This window comes from Lepisma saccharinum, chromosome 7 (genome assembly GCF_977018435.1).
Source record: "Lepisma saccharinum chromosome 7, izLepSacc3.1, whole genome shotgun sequence".
Lineage (NCBI taxonomy): Eukaryota > Metazoa > Arthropoda > Insecta > Zygentoma > Lepismatidae > Lepisma > Lepisma saccharinum.
In genome coordinates, this window is record NC_139235.1 from 32,310,619 (window position 1) to 32,335,183 (window position 24,565).

Here is a 24,565-nt window from a genome sequence, read left to right on the forward strand (position 1 = left end):
GAACAGTGCCGTTTTCCACACTACTTTATTGAAGGCGCTGTAGTTATAGTTGGCAGTCGATACTGGTTTAACTGATATTTGTGATTGGCTTGTTTTTCACATTGCGTAGGAACTAGGGTGACCACCTCTCCCGTATTTCCCGGGATCTCCCGTATTAGATATTTTTTTTTACTCCCCCGGCTCCCGTATTGATATTCTATTTCTCCTGGATCGCAACATTTTAATTCATTTCGAGTTCGGCGAGCCATGCAAAACTTAAAGTCGACTGGAAGATCTTTGGCGGGCGGGCGGAAGTGACGTCATATCTTGCAATAGTTGATTGATCCTTAGTTATGCAGCAGCAGTGGACGAATACTTAAGACTAAGAAACATGCAAATTTGTAAATTTTTATTCTGTATTGTTATCTGTATATTATATAAAATGCAACATTATCCTTTCCATAAACATTTGCTGGAGTGACTAAAAATGCGCAGAATTTGTCGCTGCTAAATATCCCGTAAATTCAATGCCGAAAGTTGGAAATCTACTTTAAATTCATGGCCGAATGTTGGTCACCCTAGTTAAAAGATTAGATAGAGACGAGAAAGGTCTGTTATCGATTGTCTTTTGTTGAAGTAAATTAAATGTCAGTCGTGCCTAACCATTTCCTCACGTTGAGCAACTTGAAGTTGCGTGGTTAGACAATGTGACCTTCTTTGGCGCCATGGAATAGGCAAGATTTTGCATTCGATTTTATTCATCCACTCTTGAGTCATCTTATTGAGCAGAAACAAATTTATGTGACTGTGACTGCAATTTTTCAACTACTTTTTCGATAAACAATGAAAGGAACAAGCCTTGAAAATGCATTCAGTTAAGATTTGGTATCGAGATGACACAGCAGTTGATAAAGTCTCGGTTTCGTCTCGGGTTGTAAATATCTGTCTATATCTCAGTCTCGTCTCCATTTACAAACATTTTGTTCTCAAAGGGCAAAGTATCGGTTTCGTGTGGAGTCTTGAAACCTATAGTATAAACAGCATTTATGGGTCTGGTGCGGGTACACCCCGTCCGCAACAAACGCCGAAACCAAATGCTAAAAGCTCTAAGCCTGGCCATCCTAACCTAACCACATATTCACTATTAGACCTAAGCGGAATAGTAGGTCAGGAATTGTTAGGTTAAAAGAGCCAGGTTTAGAGCTCGTAGCATTTCTGGCGTTTTTGAAAGCTGGGTGTCACAGCACAAACTTTCACAACGTATACAGGTCATTAGCAACACCTTTTGATTTGAATAATGGTTATAATTTTCAATATTCTTATTTTTTCTGTAAGGATTAAAAGAAAAATAGAATGCCTTCTAGTGCTTCTACGTCGTCCCCAAAAAACCGCACCAGCTCCCTGCGAACCAATGCCCGCTTGCTTACAGTAATGAACCCACTTTTATGTGCCCGGCTTGTCTGCACATCACGTTTGCGTAACTGGTAAGTATCGTATAAAGCCAGCGCTAAAGCAGACATTGTTTTTGACAAATCAGATCGCAACGTTGATATATCTGTCTACATGGCACGCTGCAGCGCTCTAAACTATTAAATTTGCCATAATTACTTTTTCTGGCCGCTCTGAAATTCTCCCTACGATCTACATGCCTCATTGCTTCAGCCATGCGTTTCACTTTACGTAACGCTGGGCGTAAAACTCACACAAATCCAACAACTTCTTTCTTTCTTCTCTTCGGAGGCGAGTTGAAGAAAACCATATCTGTGAAAAACATCTGCAGGACGTGGAAATTTTAAAATACTCTAATTACTGAAGTGAAATGAAACTTTCGGATTTGACATTGTGCTGGTTAAATCCAGATAAACAGCCAAAATGGCCGTTTTCTATACAATCATTTCTCTCATGCGCAATTTTACGGGGAACATAACAACCGGTTTACGTTCTCATGGTGAGTCATAAGGGGATTCAATAGCAGTTTTGTGAACCCAGCGAATTATGTTGGATAGCCAGTTAAGCGAGATTTAATTTCCGATAAGCTAGCTTTTTCTGCTTCGTATTACGAGACCATGCTGGTATTGACTAATAAAATTGCATGTATTGCCGAAACTCTTTCGTATGTCCGTGATAAAATGGGCAACATGTTTTTTCTTCTTATGAGGTTGTGTTTGATATCACCGGACAGTTTGTACTGCACATTTTGCATCCACGACATTGGTTTATTTTGTGGCTGTACACCAGAACTGTAAACAAAAGTCATGCCATGACGGATATAACACAATTCAGAAATACACCAATAGAATTCGAAGTACTTCCTATTTTTTGCAAAAAGGTTTATAAATGTGCTCTTTGGATGTGAAGGTTTTTTATGTATCTAGTGTACCGTATTCAAAGTGCATTCCTGTACATGGAACTAATGAAAAAAATAACGAACAGCGCATTTGCGTAATGCAAAAACGAGGTCCGCATTATCGCGAAAATCTAAAGTTTCAACAGGTTTCCTTCAATTATCTTCAAAATGTGAGAATCTAAGGTTATCCTTTCCCGAATATAATTCAGATTTTCCCTTCATACAACTAAGATTTCAAAATTTCCCAAATGGCAGAGTCCATGGGGTTGTGGTCGGGTGACCATGGTGTCCATTCCACAGCTCCTCTTGTCCCATTTCAGCTGCCGGGAAACATGTCATTCAGCCAGTCGCGTGTAAGATTTCATCATTATTTCCTCGCTTCACGCCCACCCTGTATTTGGTAAAATATAGTACGTGTAACTAAACGCACAAACACATATTAACAGAAACATCTTTAATTTGTTGTATATTTGATATGCTTAGTATGTATTGTATAGTTACGATATAAATATATATTTTTTTCTTTTTTGGAATTCCAACATGACAAATTTGGCACACATCTCTTTGTAGCACTAATTTCGATCTCCAATGTGCAATTGGTTGGTTGATTTATTTAACGATGCTTATTTGCTTCATTATGTTATGGCATAACAATAGAACGAATAAAGCACGTGAGAGGAAGCGTTAATGGCCTTCAATGGAAGCACCATACGTTAACGCTTATGTTATTAACACCTGTACATAATTTTGTACAATCTCCATGTCGTTGGTGTCTTATTACACGTTGAGATAAACAGAGTGAGAAAATGTAGAAATGTCAGATCAAATTGTACCATTTCAAGACGTTTTAATTACGTTTTCCCTTTTCTACCGAACAATGTTTTAAAGAAATGAGAACTTTACAAAATTTAGTATTGCATCAGGTACATTAATTTTTTGTTTGAAATGTGTAACGCACGATTATGAGCAAGGTGTGATAATCACAGTTCTAACTTGTTTCTTGAATTTATATTTTGCGCTGTTTTGCGCCTTCTTGGGGATGAGTGTTGATTAGATTGAATTGATGAAGGGACGCTCACAAAGAACTGCCAGCCACGACTCTAACCTGGGAACTTCGGTGGCAAGATCGAAAGCCAACCACTTAAAAAAAAACTGGCCACTTGGCCGGTAACTTCTTCCTTTACACTACCATATGTGAACATAGCGTTACATGATCTGTACGTTGCAGAATAATAGACGCTGACTGCAAAATATCATTAATATCAAGGAAGTCTTGAAGCTTTCCTGGTAACGAATGATGAAGTTCCTACCCTGAAAAGTGACGTTAGCTCTCGAAAGCTTTGGAATCCTTTCCACAACTCACCTGGTCGATAGCCCAAAGAATATTTTCATAATTTTTCGTTATCAATATAAAGACACATTTTAGACGCTTTTGTTATGCCTAAGGCTTATTATTTATATTGCCCTGATATGCAAGAAGGCGTGTCAGCCTTCAGTAATGTAAAGGAAGCTCATTCCTTTCACGGAATTTCCCTTTCATTCATTCCTCCATAATGGTGTTTTACTTCCATTGTTTCCTCAATACTTGAAAACATCCGTTCCGAAGTGAGACGTCACAAAATTTACGGTAATAGTTTAACTCTGTTTCACTTTTATGGAAACTTCATTGTTTGTTCCTTCGTCAATTTCATTCTCATTGTCGCAACTAACCTATACCGTTAGAACTTACCGAAAATGTACAGTACGTACCTACTCTACCGTTAACTTTTAATAGTGCGCCTGTTCATTTACAAAAACGGGAAGTGACCATTTTTTATTTAAATTTGAAAATTTTATCATACGGATGGATAATGACTATAAATGCCATTTGCGTGGATAATAAATATATTTTGAGAAACCTAAGCAATAAAGTTACATTAATTATTATCCTTACCAGATAACTGTAGACCTGGCGAACGAGAACAAGTCTCTGCGCAAGTAGTGACGCAAGACGGCTCCACCAATGAACAGTGAGAGGAACGGGATTGTGTAATGGGCGACGGGAGTTTTCCCGATTTCATCCTTCGCTGTGGAGCGTTGCAAACTTTTGAAAAGGATACTACCGAATGCACATGTCAAAAGGACCTTATTTTTGTGTCCAGGTCCGTACGATTGGTTTAAGAATTTCTTAGGGAAATATTAGGGATGAAACTGCAAGAGTAAATTTTGACAAGCCGTGCATTTAGCGTACGGACTAAAGACTTGACCGTACATCCGTACATGTTCGGTCAGAACCGTACGGTTGGAAACGCTGCGCTTTCGCCACTTGATTTTCCTCCTCCTCCTCTGCCGATATGCGCGGCTCTGCTCTACAGTTAGCTGGGACAGGGAATAGGTCATCTAAGTAATGATCATTGTTACTTTGAAAACGGTGCGGTAGTTAGACACAGGGACTGCAGTTGAAACCTACTTTCAGTTTCAGTTCGGCCCGGAATGAAATATTGCGGTTCACTTTCAGTTCTTGAACTGAAACTGGAATGAAACGGGAGTATATATGTCCGAACCAGAACTGGAATGATCTGATGTTTTACGTCCAGTTCGGCCCGGTATGAAAACATTCGGTTCAGTTTCAGTTCTCGAACTGAAACTGGAATGGAACCGGAATACAATGTACGAACCGTAACTGGAATGATCTGAGGTTATAGTTTCAGTTCGGCCCGGAATGAAACCTTTCGGTTCACTTTCAGTTATCGTACTGAAACTGGAATGAAACCGGAGTATGTATGTCCAAACCACAACTGAAATGATCTGGGGTTGTACTTTCAGTTCGGCCCGGAGTGAAACCTTTCGGTTTACTTTCAGTTCATAAAACTGAAACTGGAATGAAACCGGAGTATATCTATCCGAACCGTAAATGAAATGATCTGGGGTTTTATTGGGCTGGTGCGAATGAAATGTCCGGCCCAGGTGCGTCATTGCCAAAGGCCAAAAAAATCAAAACTACAATACCTGGTTAATCAAAATAGTCACCGTCTGTAGCCACGCACTTTTGTCATCGCTCAGCCAACAATTGGATTCCATGGCGAAAGAAGTCTGGAGTCTGCGACGCAAAGATCTCCTCAACGGCATGTTGCACCGCCCGATCAACAGCGAAGGTCTTCCCTGTCAGGAAGTGATCGAGATGCCGGAAGAGATGATAGTCAGTGGGAGAGAGGTCGGGAGAATATGCTGGATGAGGAAGGGTTTCATATTGCAACTCATGGAGAGCCTGCTCCATCCTTTGCGCGACATGTGAGCAAGCATTGTCGTGCAACATGAGGACACTATGTCTGTGGACCATTGCTGGATGCTTCCGGAGAAGTTTTCGGTGAATTTCATGGAGTTCAGCACTGTAACGATCTCCATTGATGGTTTCACCTCGCCTGAGAAAGACAAGATGGATCACACCCACCATAGACCACGATACCAGCAACAGCACCTTCCGTGGGTGGAGAGGTGGTTTCGGAGACCACCCTGGACGTTTATCACGATCCAACCATTGTCCTGATCGTTTACGATTGTCATAGCAGATCCATTTTTCATCTGAAGTGACAATCCGATGCAGGAAACCATCCCGGTTATTCCTTACACTCAGAGAACTGCACATCTTCGGACGGCAAGTCTTGTTGGCCGGTGTCAAATCATGTGGTACCCATGAGTCCAACTTTTTCACTTTATCGATCGTACGGAGCCGCCGAACGACAGTGGTATGGTGTATGCCTAAGTCGTCTGCAATGGCACGAACACTTTTCCGAGGGTCCGCTTCCACGGCGTTCCTGAGGAGCTCATCCGAACATGATGTTGGTCGATGGCCACGGGGTTCATTTTGCAATGCTGTGTCACCGGAACGAAATTTGACAAACCAGCGGCGAATGGTGCGTTCATTTACCATTCCTGGCCAAAATGCACTGTTAGTATTTTTGGTGGCTTGCTGAACAGAATCTTCCAGTTTGAATTCTTAAAGACAAATCACTCGCAATTGTGTGTTCTCCATGGTGCACTTTCAGACGACCCTGTTCAGCAACACACAGCCTCCTGACTGTCTGGGTGTTCCAGCCTGTTTGCTGGTCATATACAGAGTTTATGATGTTAGACCCGTGACCTCAGTCAATCCCTGTGTTGTGTTGTTGAGGTGAGTTTCCCACCAGACGTCAAAGCGGACATTTCATTCGCACCAACCCAATAGTTTCAGTTCGGCCCGGAATGAAACCTTTCGGTTCACTTTCAATTCTCGAACTAAAATTGGAACGAAACCGGAGTATATCTATCCGAACTGTAATTGGATGGTCTGAACTTTCACTTCCAATTTGGCCCGTAATGAAAGTTTTCAGTTCAGTTTCAGTTCTCGAACTTAAACCGTTTCCAGACCCAAATGTTAAGGATCTGGGCGCGTTTTGCTATGTTTGAGATCGAGAAAAATACTGAGTAACTTTTACATTGTACTGACAATTGTACTTTTTTTGTAATTATCTGTGAAATAAAAACGAAAAGTTTATATGAATCCGCCGCGTCACTTTTACCGCAGTTGATTCAGTTCAAAATGGCATCAAACAATGGGATGAAAATTGACTGTGACAAAAGTTACGTATCTTCATTACAGTAACCAAATCGTAGTTAATTAAACATACATTTCTGAAAGTAGCGTATGACATCACAGTACAGTAACCAAATTCTAGTTAAACAAATACATTTATGAAAGTAACGTATGTCATCACAGTACAGCAACCAAATTGTAGTTAATAAAACAGATACAATTCTATGTGAGCTGTGGCTAGCTTCATTAGTGTGTCCATTTTCCCGCAAAACTACAACATTAATAAGATTAATACACATTAGATTTTTCTATGGCAGAAAATTTTCCAATTCATGGAAAATGACATCTATGTGCAATTCCTGAAGATAGGGGAGGATATACCGTTCAGCCAGTTCCTGCACCACTTTCTACAGCTCTTCCTGATAGCTCTTCCTATTAGAAGAGTTAGTGTTGTGTATGTAATTACATAATTTTGTTTGGTTTTCTGAATTCCTGAAAATAGAAAATTAAAATAAAATAGTGTATGAACTGATAATTTATGAAAAACGCAATAAGCGTCTATGCTCGATGGATATTTTCACACCTACAAATAACCATGGATTAAAGAAAAAGCACTTAAAAATATGCTTCACAAACATTGGTTGATTGTAAATTATACATGTCATAATTTTGTAGTACGAGTTCCTCCTCCTCGTATGTAACATAGTATTTGCATTTTAACAGCTATTATTTAAATTTTGAATAAAAAAGGAAATTAGGTAATACATAAATCTTACAATGTTAATCTTCTAAATGTATTTCCAAACGATAATTATGAAAAACGACAGCAGACATGTGAGCATGAAAGACAACGACTATTCACCTTCCTCCTCGACGAACTCGTAAACACTACTGGAGCTAATAGAGGAACTGAAATAATTTTCATCTTGGTTTAAGGCTGGCAAGTGCTGATCAGAACGCTTTTGGAATAAAACATTCGTCCGCAAGACCATGAGATCATCAAATGTTGGAGAGGAAAGGTTGTACCTCAAATCTGACATTACAAACTTCACACTTGAGAACGACCGCTCCACGCTTACCTGGGTGGCGCTGGTGCAGCCAAAACCACCATGGCAACAGAATAAAGTTCTGGCATGGAATGCTTTCTCCTATCCCAGAATTCTAATATGTTGTTGTTTCTTGGCAGTCGTGGCGTCGTAGCTCGAAAAACCTTCAACAAGGGAAGAATATTCTTCTTCGACTGACCTCCGTCTGCAGTAATTCGACTCGAAACTTTTTCTTTAAAAGAAACTCCAGTTCATCCTCCTCGACCATATCTGCCGTCACAACTTCAGTGTCTCTAGTATCAGCTTCTAGAGTATTGCCTTTAGTATTGCATTTCTCTAATTGCAGCCACAATTTCATTATTTGTTTTTCTGCAGTAAGACAGGCTGATTCGGAACGAAGACAGAGATATCTTGGGTCCATATAAACAGGCGCCACAAAAGCAGGATTCTGGAACAGCTTAACTTCCCATTCTTCCATGTGCAGCACAAGCTGTTCGGCGTTTTGGGAACCAACGCGCTTTGTACGGAGTTTGCATTGTACCAAAGTTCCCAAAAGGTCACCCATGAGGAGCTGTTCACGCTGTAAGGAAGCCATAGCCACCTTGACTGGTTGTAAAGAGTCAACGAGTGTTTTGGTGGCACAGAAATCATCCTTGGATATGTCTATCTCATGTAGATTCCAGTTGTCCAGACAAAAATTCTGCAGTGGCAGCAAAAACTCGAGCATTGAGATGCACGAGTTCCATCTTGTGGGGCAGTCAAGTGCAGGAATATTGAGTTTGTACGCGTGAATCAATTTGATATTTTTTGATGTGCGCAGTCGTTTGCAGAGGACCCTCATTTTTTGTATTTGTCCTGACACGTCGGTTGATTTCAAGGTGTCAGCCACAGCAAGATGTAACGTATGTGCAGTACAACGAATGAAACTCAGGACGAAGCCACTTGTGGAACATTCCTCCAATCCCGACATAATGATTTCCAACTGAGTTTAAATTTCGTCAAGGACTGACCCATTGTTGATGTTTTCCTCATCTAGGTCTTGGCCCTTTGAGTTATTTTCTTCTTCAAATTCCAGTACTATTTCCCCTCCTTGCAACTGATCATCAGGGAGCAAGGTGGCTGCTTTCACCATATTACTGCCATATCACAGGTGAGGGAGTATTATCTGTGATACATCAATGTGATAATCATGTGACACACCATTTATGAGTCTTCTAATGTTCTCACCTGTGTGAGATACAAGTATTTCTATAACGGTGAGCGTCCTTAGCTGTACTGTACTGTCATATCTGTAATAAATTGCACGTTAATTCCAAGAAATCCTCTTCCGAGCCGTGATAGTGCATCGACTTTTAAAGAGAGTATCTTCCCCATGAACTCTGATGACAAATTATCTCCTGTTATTTGTGCTCGCTTCACAACTTCATTCTTCACAGTACGTGAAGTAATGGGTCGTCGTTCGTCGCGTGGCACTGCATTAAGAATGGGCTGAATTATCTCCTGCATCCCAGCATAATCGATTATGGAAAATGGACGACCATTTTCAGCGACCAGTTTGACCAGTGACGTCAGTAGAGAGTCTACCGTCAATTCTACACCACTGAGAATATTTGCCTTCCCCAGTTCAACATTGAAAGAAAATGTATTGTGGTTTAAGCCGACAGTGTGTCGATCAAACTTCTCTCGTGACCGCACAACCAATGACCACCACTCTTGGACAATGTCGATATGAGAATTGTTTCTTGAATTGCGCTGCAGCTGTGGTGAAAAACAAGATTCCAATGTGGATTTGATTAATATCTTGTATGAACAGGGTTATTTATAGTACTTGGATTTAAACAGTTTGATGGCATGGTAGTCGGGTAGGAGACCAGGTGATTGGTTGGGAACGGGAATGCAATGCGATGTAAGGCACTGTTGGAAAGAAAATCTTACATACTTCCTGTTCTCTTCCTAGAAGTGGTGACGCAATAGAAACTGGACCGGACGGACGTAGTGACTAGTGAGTCACCTACTGACTATTTGAATCAACAATGTTATTTTTTTTATGTTGAAACAATATTACATTTCTTTTGTTATAATTGAAATCTGGGCTATAAAATATGAAAAATTACACCAAACACGACCAAAATATACGAATTACAAACATATTGCCACTCAGAAGCAATAACTACGTATCCATATTATTATGTAGCGTATTGGAAGCAATGAGTTCGTGTTTGGTGTTATTTTTCACACTTATTTCATACAATTTTTAGATATATAAAATATTGAGAATTCAGGGGGTACACAGAAATATTCAGTTATGTCAAGGGGGACTCTCAGGCAAAAAGTTTGAGAAACACTGCCTTAATGGCATTTCCGATCTTATCTATTTCCAAATATTCGGATCTGGCAGCCCCCAAAATACCAAAATTGTTCACTACGAAGTTTTATTCCGAAACAAAACTTAAACTGGAAGTACACGGAGGGTTATGGTGCACCAGAATGTAGTGACACATTTCATTTCAGGTTCGGGTGCGAACTATAAGTCGAACTGGAGCATGTTTCAGTTCGAGTTCAAATTCGGTTCGCAGTCCCTTGTTAGAAAGTGTAAACAGAGCAGGAACGTATTTGCCAGTGGCATGGGGATACGCATTTATATATTTCTCGTGCATTTATCTTTCGTACCTTATACAACACGAAACAGTAGTCAAAAACTTCAAAAAGAAACCATTTCGAATGAATTATATGGATGAAGATGACAACGCACTGTGGCAGAGTGACAACGAAGTAAACACACGTGATATGGTTCAGAAAAGGAAACCAACGACAGCGGTTCAGAATCCTCTGATACAGAAGATTAAATTTTGCAAATCTCAACACTGCACAGTGGTCAAGATGCATGGTAAACCTGGTCAAAATTCATTTTTTGGTCTATGACCTCAGAATACAGATTTCTTTCACATATTCTATCATTTTAGGAAAGGAACACAATATTGGACAGTATTATGAGGTTTTAATGCTAATTGCACTCACAATAGAGTAAACCACGAATTATGTTTACAATTTCCATCTCGATTGATTCAACATCGGCCAGTGATTGAGGGGACGTTTATTAAAACCTAATACATCTTTTTGAAGTGTCTATGCTCTGTGTTATGGATAATACTTCTTTACATGCTTGTTTCCGGCATCTTGAGCAGCCGAAATAATCGCTAGACCATGGACAAGTATCTTGTGAATGTAGCTGGCATGTTGATAGAGCGAGAGGTGCAGCTCAATTTTCTGCTTGGTTTCCATCTCAAATTTCCCCACGTCTAGGTCCAGTCCATAAGATAGTGCCTACAGGATAATGGCCTATAGAATAGTGCCTAAGACACTTTTCTGTGAGAGCCGTGGTTTCCTTTTTTGATTGAAGCCTGATTGGCCAGCAAAATCTTGTCGTTGAAGGTAGAAGATTTTGTCAAATAGCAACTTTTCCTAGTTTCTTACATTCATAGTGTATCTTAAGCTGCACAAGGGATGTGAAGAAAATGTCTGTCTTGAAATCCCTCTTCCTTGGCCCTCTGCTTACATTGAAATTGCCCAGATGTCCATCCCAATCCAACTTAAGAAGAATGAAGATCTCGCGTATCCAATTGCATTTTGACTTTTTTTAAAAGGGGCAAGAACGGGCAAGAACTTCTTTTGGATCCTGAAGAAAGATTATTCTAACATAAGACGGTTGAACCTTAACTTGAGGTTGTTTGAGTAGTGTTGTAACTGAACGAGAAGTATCGAAAGAGAAGAAATCTGTGGCCTTTTGCACTAACTTGAGTTCAGGCACATTAACACTTTAATACTTGATTAAACCAGATGGCAAAAGTATCTCCTTATAATTAAAGCTTAGAACTAACAAAAAATAAGTTTCAAACCGCAATTGGCATCCGATAAATGTTTATAAAGACACAAAACTAACTACGTGGAAAAGTCCATTCTGCAACAAAGATCACATCATACCCACACTTCAAAGGTTGCTAGCCAACTGAGGGCCACACTTATTGTGTAACATCAGGTAGTTTTCAATAGAATGGACCTTTCACTATCGAATTATAAGGGTACCAAACCTACTTTCGCAATTTCAATTTTGGGATTTTGGGCAATTTTTGCAGTCACTTGGACCACTATACACTGTGGAAATTTTTCTCAGGTGTACGACTATCATGCACAAATCAATAACAACTAATGTGTTAAGTTGTTTTTTTCAGGGCGGAGAAATGTCCACTAAATTGTCAGGAAGAAATTATGTGCGTAACTAACTTTAACGTATATTCTCGAGTATTCCGTGCATCCTAATCTTGGAAGAAAGACGGACCAAATAGGCTATATGATTTTTAAATAATATCGGCACATATTTTGCGTGAAAATGTAAATTCGATATGAAAATTATTGCAGTCTATTAAATGTAATTAGAAGAAATTAAGCCTCCAGTGCATATGTGTAAACCACCACTTGTAATAATCCAAGTTTAAAAATTTCGGAGCTCTCTTGAACATTACAATGTTGGTCCAGTTTACGTTTTCTTCATTAATTTATTACAAATATTAATGCAAAAATGAAAGGGATCTGGACCTATTGAACTCTCTGCCAAGAGCAGTACACATTCTAAGGTATTCCTCCAGTGAGCTATACATAAGACTATAGAGGAATTGGTAGAGTGGCGAAATAAACAGAAATCGATCCTCTTTTATTGATACAAACTGTCCGCAATGCCTTGCCTACTTATTTCACAGCGGCAGACGATGCCGGGGTAAGATGCATACATATATATCAGGTAAATTGTCCATCACCATTTTCACCCTCTTAGCTTTACGTCAACGAAGTGTTCGACAATCTCTGCACCAGGAATTGTACGATTTCATTCCTTGAAGACGCGTAGGATGTACGAAAAATGGAAGTGGTGCCGAGACAAACCTTATCATCATCTCTGTCTTGTCTCGAAATCTGAGACAAGAACGAGACGGTTTGGTAAATCTCGAGACGAGAACGAAACCAGATCTTTCGAGACGATACAGAAACTTGGAGTCCGAGACTTTCTGTCTTTTTCGAGACTTTGGTATAATATTGAACAATTTACCTTAAAACAAATTTGCTTTACTGTGGTACTTCTTCGGATGTGCCAACACCTGATTTACAGAAAAGTCATATATTTCCTTTAGAGTAACTGCAAGTCAATACATTAGTGACAATTGAGGACATGTCTTGCCTGGCTGCATATATATTCAGGATAAAATGCCGGTTTTGAGTGTACGTAGCGTCCAAATGAGGTCAGACAAACGTTAAGCAAAGTTGATTGTTTTAATGACGATAATAATATCTTGGCATCTCCAAATAATGAACATTCCTATATATATATATATACACAGTGCGTCCATTTCGATCTTCAGCCGAGAGATCGGGAGAAGCGTGGCGGGCGGCGCTGACGGAGATGCCGACATTTGCGGCCTGTAATGCCCGCTTATTTTTATAGACATATGCAGACATTTATATAAATATTGCAAAACGAGCACTAACCTGTGTTATAAGAGTTGTTCAAAGTGATGTCCACCTACATTCACACATTCCTGGCATCGCTTGATGAAATTTTGATACACACGCAAAAGTTCTTCTTCCGTAATTCTTCCAAGTTCTGCCCTTATATTGTCTTTTAGTTCGTCGATGCTATGAGGGTTATTTCGGTAGGCTCTATTTTTTAAGGTTCTGATTATTATCTCTTCCCTAGACTGAAAAAAGTTCTGAAACGACAGAAATTTAGAAGTGATAACGAGGTTAGAGCAGCTGCCGAACAGTTTTTTTGCAGACCAGGAGAATTTTTTTTTTATCGGAGGGGTTAGAGAAGTTGGAGCAACAAAGTGCCAAGTGTGTAGACCTTCGGGGAGAATACGTTGAATAGCCTGAAACTTTCGTGCCTGTATCTAAAGTCCTTCTGGGTCAGGCCGAGAACTTATCGGCCCCCCTTCCCTCGTAACGTGAACCTTGCGGCTGGCATTCCAATCGTCTCACTGACACAACACACATACACACTGCAATAACACAAACAAGTAACTGCAAGTAACCAAGAATAATACTCTTGATCACTGTTCGAAATTAACACGCTCTTGGTTTACATCTGCTCGCCACTATATTCATCTAGTCGCGAAGGAACAAAAGACTCGGGCTCGGAGATTTCGGATTGCAAGGAAGCTCACGAAAATCATTGACTTTTAACGGTTTCGTCTGCAGCGTAATCTTGATACAGTGTTGCACATTCGAAACCTCCAAACGATCCCCATCGACACAAAACTCTTTCAAGGATATAAACTTAAGCAGGACGTTACTGGTCAAAACTATAATTAAAATGTTTATTATCTGTGGCTCTTAACATCGTTTCTAAAGCGCATTTTTTGTGTATATATAAGTGCAGAACTTGGATGAATTACAGATGATGAATTATAACACAGGTTAGTGCTCGTTTTGCAATATTTATATAAATGTCTGCATATGTCCATAAAAATAAGCGGGCATTACAGGCCGCAAATGTCGGCATCTCCGTCAGCGCCGCCCGCCACGCTTCTCCCTATCTCTCGGCTGAAGATCGAAATGGACGCACGGTATATATATATATACACACACACAACACGTGAGACGAGAACAAGATAGTCATACGAGACCAAGACAGCTCCAAGTCTCGTCACGTCTCAATTCCCCAAAGAAGAAATTAAAGAAAATACGGGTGGACAATTTCCCAGATAATATATATGCAACCCAGTGCACTAGCGCCATTCTACTCACGTTTAAGGACGTTGAGAGAATCAACCTCAAACTTGAGTCTGCGAGTGGACAAATAAGACAAAACGTCACATTAAATTTACTTCACCGGAGGGAACCTTTCAGCCACTCTAGGTATTTATAATCTCTCTGGGTTAACAGCTGACGATAAAATCGAGAACAAGTGGCTTAAGTTTCGCAAAGAACTAAGAAAAATACATACTGCATACACTTCTCCAACTTGCTCTACTTTTTTTTATCAAATCGAAGAGATTGTTGATATTTCACTTTCTGCGTTCACGGTAGCGGAACGCACTTTCCCACTTCCTGTTTCAATATATAATTTAGCTGAGAACCAAGAATATTCATGATTCCAGTTTCACTTAACCATGAGAAAACACAAACGAGCGAGTGTTGCGTCAGAGAAAGGAATGCGTGTTATTAAGACATACACATTACTACGATGGGAGCTTTTTATGTCTTTCCTTTTGTTCTATACACAAAGGTAAGTGGATAATGTACTCTTGCGGCGCATAAGAAATTTATGAGAAGTTGTTGACATTTCGGAGCACGATTTGATTCGCAATAAGATGTTGGTACGTAAAACCAGGGGTCCAGAGTTAGCGTTTGTATGTACATGTGTGTGTGTGTGTGTGTGTGTGTGTGTGTGTGTGAGAGAGAGAGAGAGAATTGTAATAATCACAATATACGATATCGTATCGTATGGTGATATCGTGTGGTGAAGATTTTCTTTCCTTCTAATGAAATCGAAACATTCTACATCTATTACAGTGTATATCCCCGAAATGTGCGGAAACGACTTAGGGAATTTCCATGCCAAAAGCCTGGATGTTTCTAGAGAAGAGTTTTCCCGTTCGCGGCGCCGCCGATGCGCTGTCGTGTCTTTTCGGCTGTCTTCGTGTAGTTCCGGCATCCTTTGTGGAGGTAAACGAAAGGCAAGTGCTATAATTTAACAACACACAGACACAGGGGGGGCCACTCCGCGACTTGCACGTTATTGGCTAGAGCTTGTGACGTCACCAAGCGGACACGAGCGGTTGAAAGCTATGCGTAGAATGTAGCAGATGGCCCATGAAACGCTGTGTTTTCATGCATCTTTTGATATTATACACCAAAGCTGTTAATTTGATTTGACAGCAAGAGATCAAATACGCGATAGAAGAATACATTTATTCCAAAACAATGCATAGTTTATTTTTTGCGTGATATCTTGTCCCTGCAGGCTGTAGTCCACTGCCGGCTTTTCTTTCCAGCTAACCTATTGCATTTATTTTAAATGTCTCATTCTAAGGAAAGTTCTTGTCCGGGCATATTCTGATATGTCTTTTTACTGAATGTCCTGGAATTTCCCTTTAATATTTTTACGCTACTTTTAACATTCTCCAGTTGATCGCCACGATGAGGATAAATTTGTTTTTGTAATTTAGCGTCTTCTTCCACTTTTGGCTAATCGCGACGAAGAGGATGAGTGATGATTAGTTTAAATTGATGAAGGGACACTCGTAGCAGGCACGTATCCAAGGGGGAGCTTAGGGGGCTCGAACCCCCCAAAAAGTTTTCTGTTTACAATAGATAAAATGAGGTATTTGGTTTCTTGTGGTCGGAAATAAAATAATGTGACGATAATTTAAGGAGAGAAATAATTATCGAGTCAAGCACGTATCCAAGGTGGGAATCAGGGGTCTCCAGCACCCCCTTCAGGAAATTACGCTACATAAAATTAGGTTCATGGCTTCTTAAATAATGTGATGATAATTTGAGATAAATAATTATCGAGGCATGACACAGAATGTTCTATAATCCTGTTATTGTTAATAGCGCGTATCCAATGTGGAATCAGGGGGCAGGAGCCCTCCTTAAATTTTTTCAGTTTGCACTACATAAAATTAGGTTTTTGTTTTCTTGAATAGTGTGCCGATGATATAAGGAGAGAAATACTTACCAAGGCAATACGGAGACTGTTCTATAACCCTGTTGTTGATAATATTGCATTAAAACTTTTTTTGAGCTTTCGGTGTTGTCGCTGCACTATGTAAAGACTTGTCAGCATTTGGAAGCTGCAAACGTAGCGCCACACGTAGGGCGATTCATGGTAATTTTTTAATCTCTGGAAAGCGCGAGAGGGAAAGTTCATGAATAAGAGAAGGAGTCGAAATACTGGTAACATTAACGAATCGTTTTATCTGCGGAACATTCTAGAATATAATGAGGTTAAAATACGTGGCTTCAATTTCCAAGTTGATCTGTACAACAGAATCTGTTAATGAGAATTCAAAGGTAAGTGTGACAGTTCATTCATACTGTCGATTGGTGATCCGTCAGTGTCCATTGGTGGCTTTATAAGATCTAGTGATTCTAAGATGAAATGGACTAAATACCGTAAAGTAACGAAGTCTACTATTAGTTCCAGTTGGGGTCCAAAGCTGAAGACATTGACGACAGCGGATCTTCCGGAGCCTCAGTGTAGTGCTAGTTCGGGTCGAGGGCCGAAGGGATCAACAACAATCCAACAATCAACAACCAACAATCTGTGTATTACTCTGTGCTGTTTGTGATCCACATGGATTTGTGATCATCCCTTCATCCATTTCATCTACTCACCATTCATTTTCATCTTTGCGATTAGCCAAGAGGTAAATTATACTTGAAATAAAACAAAAGTAATACAAATACAAAAAAAAAATAATGGAACGATTATGCTGTTACGTTTTCCTGTATTTTAGGCACGTTGCATTTACCAGCCAACAGTCAGAGATTGCTTTTCGGTCGAATGATACTTCTAATAATCGGAGGTAAATGCAAGCTGAGAATTATAATTTGGTCTCTTATCCACCTGAGTTGAGGATCTAAATTTTTAAATTTTATTTGTAACAATATTTACTACTGCGAGGAATTAAAAAAAAAAAGGAATTTTGGCACTGGCTTCCTATTCTGCAATAGTTACATTTGTTGTAAGAACATAATACATTAATTTACTTTGTATAAATATTACATTATCCATCGCTTTTACTAATTAAATCTCATACCATATCCAACACACACATAAAATGTGTTTTACTAATAATACAGTGCGCAATTAGAAAATAAGTCTTGTGAAGCAACACAAATATGGCCTCCCCGATGGCCTAGTGGTAGCGCCGTCGCCTTGTAGTCAAGGGGGTCCCGGGTTCGATACCCGGTGTAGGCACATAGTGGTTCGGATCCAACTTTAAACTGTAGGTCCAGTCCCAATTAGCCTTTCTGTGCAAAAAGCGGACTTAAAACGCGAATTCAATCAATCAACACAAATATGAAATATTAAATCTATTTTTTTTATTTGGTTTATTTTACTTCACTTTTCTGCAACTTTTGGCTAATTGCGAAGATGGGGACGAGTCGTGATGATGAAATTTATGAATGGACATTCACAAACATCCATACCCAGGCCGGGATTCGAACCTGATTTCCTTGCCAGGGCATTTGCTTTTATACAAATTTAGCGATCTTAATTACACGTAGGCTAGATAATGAATACATGCTTTTATATCTCTATTCTTACACCGATTTTTACCTACAATATTAATTTAATATTTATTAATTAATATTATTTTAATTTAATATAATAATAATATAATTATTTTAATTTAAGCGTTTATATTATTATTATTATTTCTGAGACACTTGGTTCGCCCTCCCCGAAATAAATGTTTAAATACGTGCCTGACCAAAACTGTTAATTTAATTTGATAACAAGAGATGAAATACGCGATAGGAGAATACATTTATTCCAAAACAATGCATAGTTTTTATTTCATCATACATTATTTTGCGTGATTTCTTGTCGATGTAGTCCACTGCCGGCTTTTCTTTGCTGCTGACCTATTTATTGCATCTGTTTGGAGAGACTTATTTAAATGTCTAATTCTAATGAAAGTTCTTGTCCGGACATATTCTGATATAACTTTCTCGTGAATATCCTGGAATTTTTCCTTTAATATCTTGCACAACGAAGTCATAACGCTGGGAGCATTTGCATATCTTTCTCCGTGGAAAAGTGCAAATGCAATCTCAAACTGTTTTATGGTGTCCATCCATTGATCTGATGGAACTGTAAGCCCTCCACGAGATATAATGGCTATCCAATCACTGTCACTGGAACTTTCGTCAGGAATTGGAAATGTTGTGCCTGGCTTTCCCAAATGTTTGTTGATATGGCGACACTTGTGTGCGATATATCCACCAAGATAACGCAATGCATCCAAATTAACGTCTTGATCACATTGTAAAGTTGTCGAGTCTGCATGTAAGGTCTCATGTGAAAGTAAGTCTAGATCTACTGTAACCTGTGACGTGTTCTGAAAAGATGTTACATTTTTCTCATCAACAATTCCTATAAAAAGTTCATTAGTTATAAAATCTTTTAAGTTTTCTTCTTGATCTTCGGTAGTTTCTGCACATTCCTGGCGTTTTTCAGAAGCAGAAACTGGAGCACTTGTAGAGAGGGGAATGTCGTAAGCATTTCCTGTCATAATGAGCAACCGAATTCTATTGCGCACCTCGAAAGGTGACGGGCAATTATGAAAAATGCCAAGACCTCGGATTCGTGAAAACAAATTTTCTAAACAGTCCTGGTTCAGATGGGAGGTAAGAATATATGGTACGTTGAATGCTTTGACTTCTTCGAATAAACCAATCACAGATTTTATTGATATTAGGAAACCTTTTTGAAATGGAAGTATGCTACTTCTCTTTCCGACACGCAATTGTGAGCAAATTTCTGCAAACCTCTTTATGGTATTTTCTTGACTTTGGATATTAAGACCGTAACCACTACGCAATGGCGTTTTGTTGTCGTAAGGACGTCTAGAATTTAATACGTCGAAGGCATCATTTACTAGTTGGAAGAACTTTGCTTCACGGTCTTTGTGTAACACATGTTGTATGGCGCATGCTGTGTGGCGAGATAATAATCTTGCAGCCATTTTTACATTTTGACGGGCACGACCTTTCACATTTATGTGAGCATCTGTTATGTGATGAGTTACTGTCAGTTCTGATGCCTGGCGTTCCAGAAGTTCTTCTATGAGACTTCTCTTTATTACTGTACCACTGGGTAAAATAAATTCCTCGTCTAAAAAATGGTTTCGCAAAAGCTTTAGAAGATGGGGGACGTCGTAGAAAAACCACACCTTCCTGTTAGAGTCAACAGGGTTCGAAAAAAAAGTTTTCGATGTATCAATACACAATTCCTTCGCCACCTTGGCATTCTTTCCCCCCATATCACACGTGACTGCTACAATTTTCAATCCTGATTTCTCACATTCTTCGATAATATTTTGAAGCAATTTACTTGTCATGGTTATATCAAAATCATAATACACAGGTTGCTTCCACTGAACGCACAAACCTCTAAGCATGACTACTTGGACATTATTATGTGGTCCTAATATTTTATCATCACACGAATCGTAGCAGATGCGACAGTCAATATTCATTTCGTCAAACGAAAGTACAGTAAGGCGTTCCATGTCGCTAAAATCACTTGTTTTAGCTTTCAATAAACACAATACTTCATTTAAAACTCCAGGTCTGCATTTAAATGATTTAGTCCACTTTTGAAGAGTTGAACGTCCAGGAAGTGGAATGTTACGTTTTCTCAAAAATGAATATGATTTTGTTGAGAGAGCCCTCAAAGCTAATGCATTTGCAATGTCTTCTGAATTCCACCTCACTCGTTTCCCTTCACTTAACAAGCACTTAACCTGCCCTTTTGTAAAACACCTGGACAATATTTTGTATACTTCCTTATTCACTACCTTGTTTTTATAAGTCTTTGTCAATAGCACTTTCCGTGCATTCTTCACAGAACCTAAATATTTTGCTTTCTTTAAAGCTGCATCGTATTTCTTTAACGCCGTGTCTTTCGCTGAATTAATCTTCTTTAAACGTTCGATTTCAGATCTTAATTTGTTAATTTCCTCACGAGCTTCAGTAACTTCCTGTAACTTTATGATAGGTTGAGTATTAGTCATTTGACTGCATTTTAGTTTAATTGGTGAGAGTCCCTTTAGCTTCGACATTGCCCTGATTCTTATCTCTCTTGATTGAAGGCGCTGTCTTCTTGCTTCAACCTAAAAAAAGACAATATTGTAAGTATCACAATAATTGCTAAGTTCATGGTGGGTGAGAAATAACTCTCTATTAAAACTTAAATGAAGTCATAGTCATGCAAGGTGGTGCCCTTTCGTATTTTGCACGCACTGTTCGTGACTGACTCGACATCAAATTACCGGGACGTTGGCTGGGTTGTCGCGGTCCACATGAATGGCCAGCAAGAAGCCCTGACCTCACCCTACGTGACTTTTAAGTGTTGAAGTGGGCGAAGGAAGAAGTTTATAAAACAAAGCCAAAGACTTTGGATCAGTTGGAGAATTGCATTCGGCATGTTCTGGCACATGTGGAATTTTAACAATTGTGCCTATGTGAACTTCTAGCACTTGTAAAGTTGTGCCATTCTACTGTGCGACGTATAACTGGTTCCATTAAAATCGACCAATTAATATTATGGTTATTAAATATTTCTAATTATGAGTTATTTTTCACCCACTCTGTAGTTTATTAACACTTTCATACAGATGGTATGTATTTGTATGTTAGCTATTTTACGTTACTCTTCAGATTCTCCAAGTTGATTGCGATTAGGATGATTTTGTAATTGTGTTTTTGTTATTTAGCATCTCTTTCCTTCCATTTTGGCTAACGATGAGGATAAGTGGTGATTATATTAAATTGATGAAGAGACACTCACAAAGAACACTCATGCCCACGCTGGAACTTGAACTCTGGAACTTCGGTATAAAGATGGAAAAACCGGGTCTTCAGCGTGGCAGTCAGACGCCTAACCGACTGGACCACTGTGGCTCATTTGAGCTTATATAAAATAAATTCAATTCAATCCAGAAACACAAAGTATTAGATTTTGTATGGTGTCTTTAAATTATATATTTATTTATGCTATGATAAATATATATTGTAATGTGACTGACTCTTTACGTTTTTGGTGCTTGTTCGCCTTCCCATGACAATATATTGTGTTATAATATTATAATTAAAATATCATTGATAGAACTTTATTCGTTTTGATACGTATGCATTACAATGATTCGCTTCTTTAGCTATTATCTACAACCTCAATGTTTGACGAGAATGTTCAAAGGATGTGCAAGGGCAAAACGTCTGTTTTATAAGTCGTATATTAAATTTTCTCAACTAATTGTATAATACAAATTTGTCTACAAACGAGCACAATGTGAATACAAGTGTAAATTAAAATTAGTGTTGGCTATCCACGGGATAATCAAAGTATTTATTTCTCGGTGATGTTTGAGCTTCAAAGCTGAAAGGGTCTATATTACTCTCAATATTTAGTAAATAAATAACCAGAAACTGAGTTTTGATCGTGTAGTGGTTTTTAGAAGTTACACATGTGATGATGTGGAGGGCGTTTGGAGTAATGTGGAAGTAAGTCTGAAGTTTGGAGAAACAAATTGAACCTCTTTAATTTGAATAATTTATGAAAAGTTAATTGTGCAACTCGTAAGTTGCTGCTGTCTAAGGCATTTTAAAAGCGTGGATAATAATAAGGCTGTTAAACATAACATTTCCAACCCAGTATTAAGACCAACACTAAGTATGTAACAATAAAATTGTAATGACCATTCTTGACCTATCTCACACGGGTAAGGGCAAAGAACCATTACACAATCTAAACTTAACTTTACATTGATTTGATTTATAGAAATGCATTACTTACAGATTCTTGTGATGTGCTTGGCATTCCGTGCCAATTAGGAACGTGCTGATTTGGAACTGCTTCGGCTCGAAGTTCTTTTTTCAAAGGCAACCCTAATAATTCATTTTTCAGGTCTCTTTTGTAATCTTCAGGTAAAAAGTGAACTGAACATACACGTGAATTGTTAACGTTAAACTTCTCTCTTCGTTAGCAACGATTCACCCATTCCTGCTGCAGCAACTTATTTTTTGGGAAGCAATGGTATTTTATTCCAGACGATTTCCTTCCATTATTTTTGCACGTGGCAACAGAACAGACAAGATGATTTGTACTCATTATACGGGCACTTCAAGAAAAGGTGCGTACACATAAAAATCAATACATTTATGGCAAGCTTCCGTAAACGCTAACGAAGTAAATTCCATTCTGTCCGCTTAATGACGTCATAGCGCGCACAGCATCATGGGAATAAATCTCGGAACCTCGGGAATGGCATACCTTATAAAGGTACCTTGACACAGACAGACGTTCGGAGCGCCATAGTGGATGTCTGTGCTCTAGGTTAATCGCAAGGATGAGTGTCAGTGTTCGGAAAGTTACAGTTAGTCGTTTTAAAAAGTAATTCCGTTACAGTTACATTTTGCTGGAAATTTTTGTTCCAAACTAATTACACATAATCAATGATCATTAATTGTAATAAAATAAATATATGAAGATTTACACGTATTTCTTTCATGTTTCTGGTGTATAATACAATTCTTCACATAGTTATGTTATCTCAACAAATAAATTGAAGGTCTCGGGTGCAAAACATGGTTAGTAAAATTTGGGAATTTATGAGTTACAAAGTAAAATGTTCCATCCTTCAATTTTCGAGTGAAATTGCCATGTCATACAATTTGCATTGGACTCAGTGAAGCCTTCTGAAATTGGTAAACACAACACGAAAACATTTTATCTACAGTATAGCTTCTAATATTTTTTTTTAATGAACTCAGAAATTACCAAAATGTCACTTACCGTGTTTTACACCCGGTAACATGTATTTAAATTTGCTACAGCGATTACCAGGTTCCAAATAAATGCTGCATCCCTCACGAAACGTTTAAGTCTATGCACGCAATTAGAAATAACAAAGCGTGGATATTCTAAATTTAGCATGCAACTAAGTGGAGCTCTTATGCCTCACGACAATCTTTGCACCTTAGCATCCAGAGAACACAGTTGGAAAGAGTTGCCAAATTTAACCCATTCCTCACGTTACAAATTTTCAAGTTAACAATTTAAGTATCGTGAAGTTACTGCTTAAAAGTAATTGTTGATAACGTTCCTTCCATTGCAAAAAGTAACTCAGTTACAGCTACCCACTTTTAAAACTAGCTCGTTACGGGTTGTTCAAGGTCAAAGAATTTTAAAGGAAATCAATTCCGGTCCAGCAAGCATTATGTAACACTTCGACAAGGAAGGTTTTTGAACGTGGCCCACGAGAGAACAGCAGAATCATGATTTATTTCCGGTGCTACGGTTTCTACAACCGCAGTGTGACATTCCAGTGTAAAACGTTCTCGCAGACATTTTTAGAAAGCAACTTTTAATCGGTCAACCCTGGTCCAGAAGTTGCAAATAAATTCAACTCCGGACTGGGGGAGGAAATCAGCAAATGTAAACGAGCTCCAGACAGTGTAGAACATTTTCATATTTAAAGCATTTCAATTCGGTCCAGGAACCTTTTTTCGAATGAAATTAAATACGGTCCAGAAACCTATTTTCCGAAAGAATTTAAATACGGTCCAGGAACCTTTTTTCAATGAAACAATACGCAACTTGGACCGAATTTAAATTGTGAGAGAAAAAAGGTTCCGGTCCTGCATCGGAATCCAATAGAACCCATTAAAATGTATGGGTTTATGGACCTTTAACAACCGTGAGTTACAGTTAGAATTCCTCAAAAAGTAACTGTTACTTGTAACGCAATTACTTGTACTTGTAACAAATTACTTCCAAACACTGATGAGAACGAATTCTGAACTGATGAAACATATAGTGGAATAAGGACTGATTTATGCTTCATCCGCATACAG

The 24,565-nt window shown here is 38.8% G+C and overlaps 1 protein-coding gene across 2 annotated transcripts in view; it reads right to left on the reverse strand.

Moving 5' to 3' along the window:
- The window catches only part of LOC145989798 (uncharacterized), a 185,778-nt gene that overhangs the window by 113,191 nt on the left and 48,022 nt on the right, over nt 1-24,565 (reverse strand). The window lies entirely within an intron of this gene.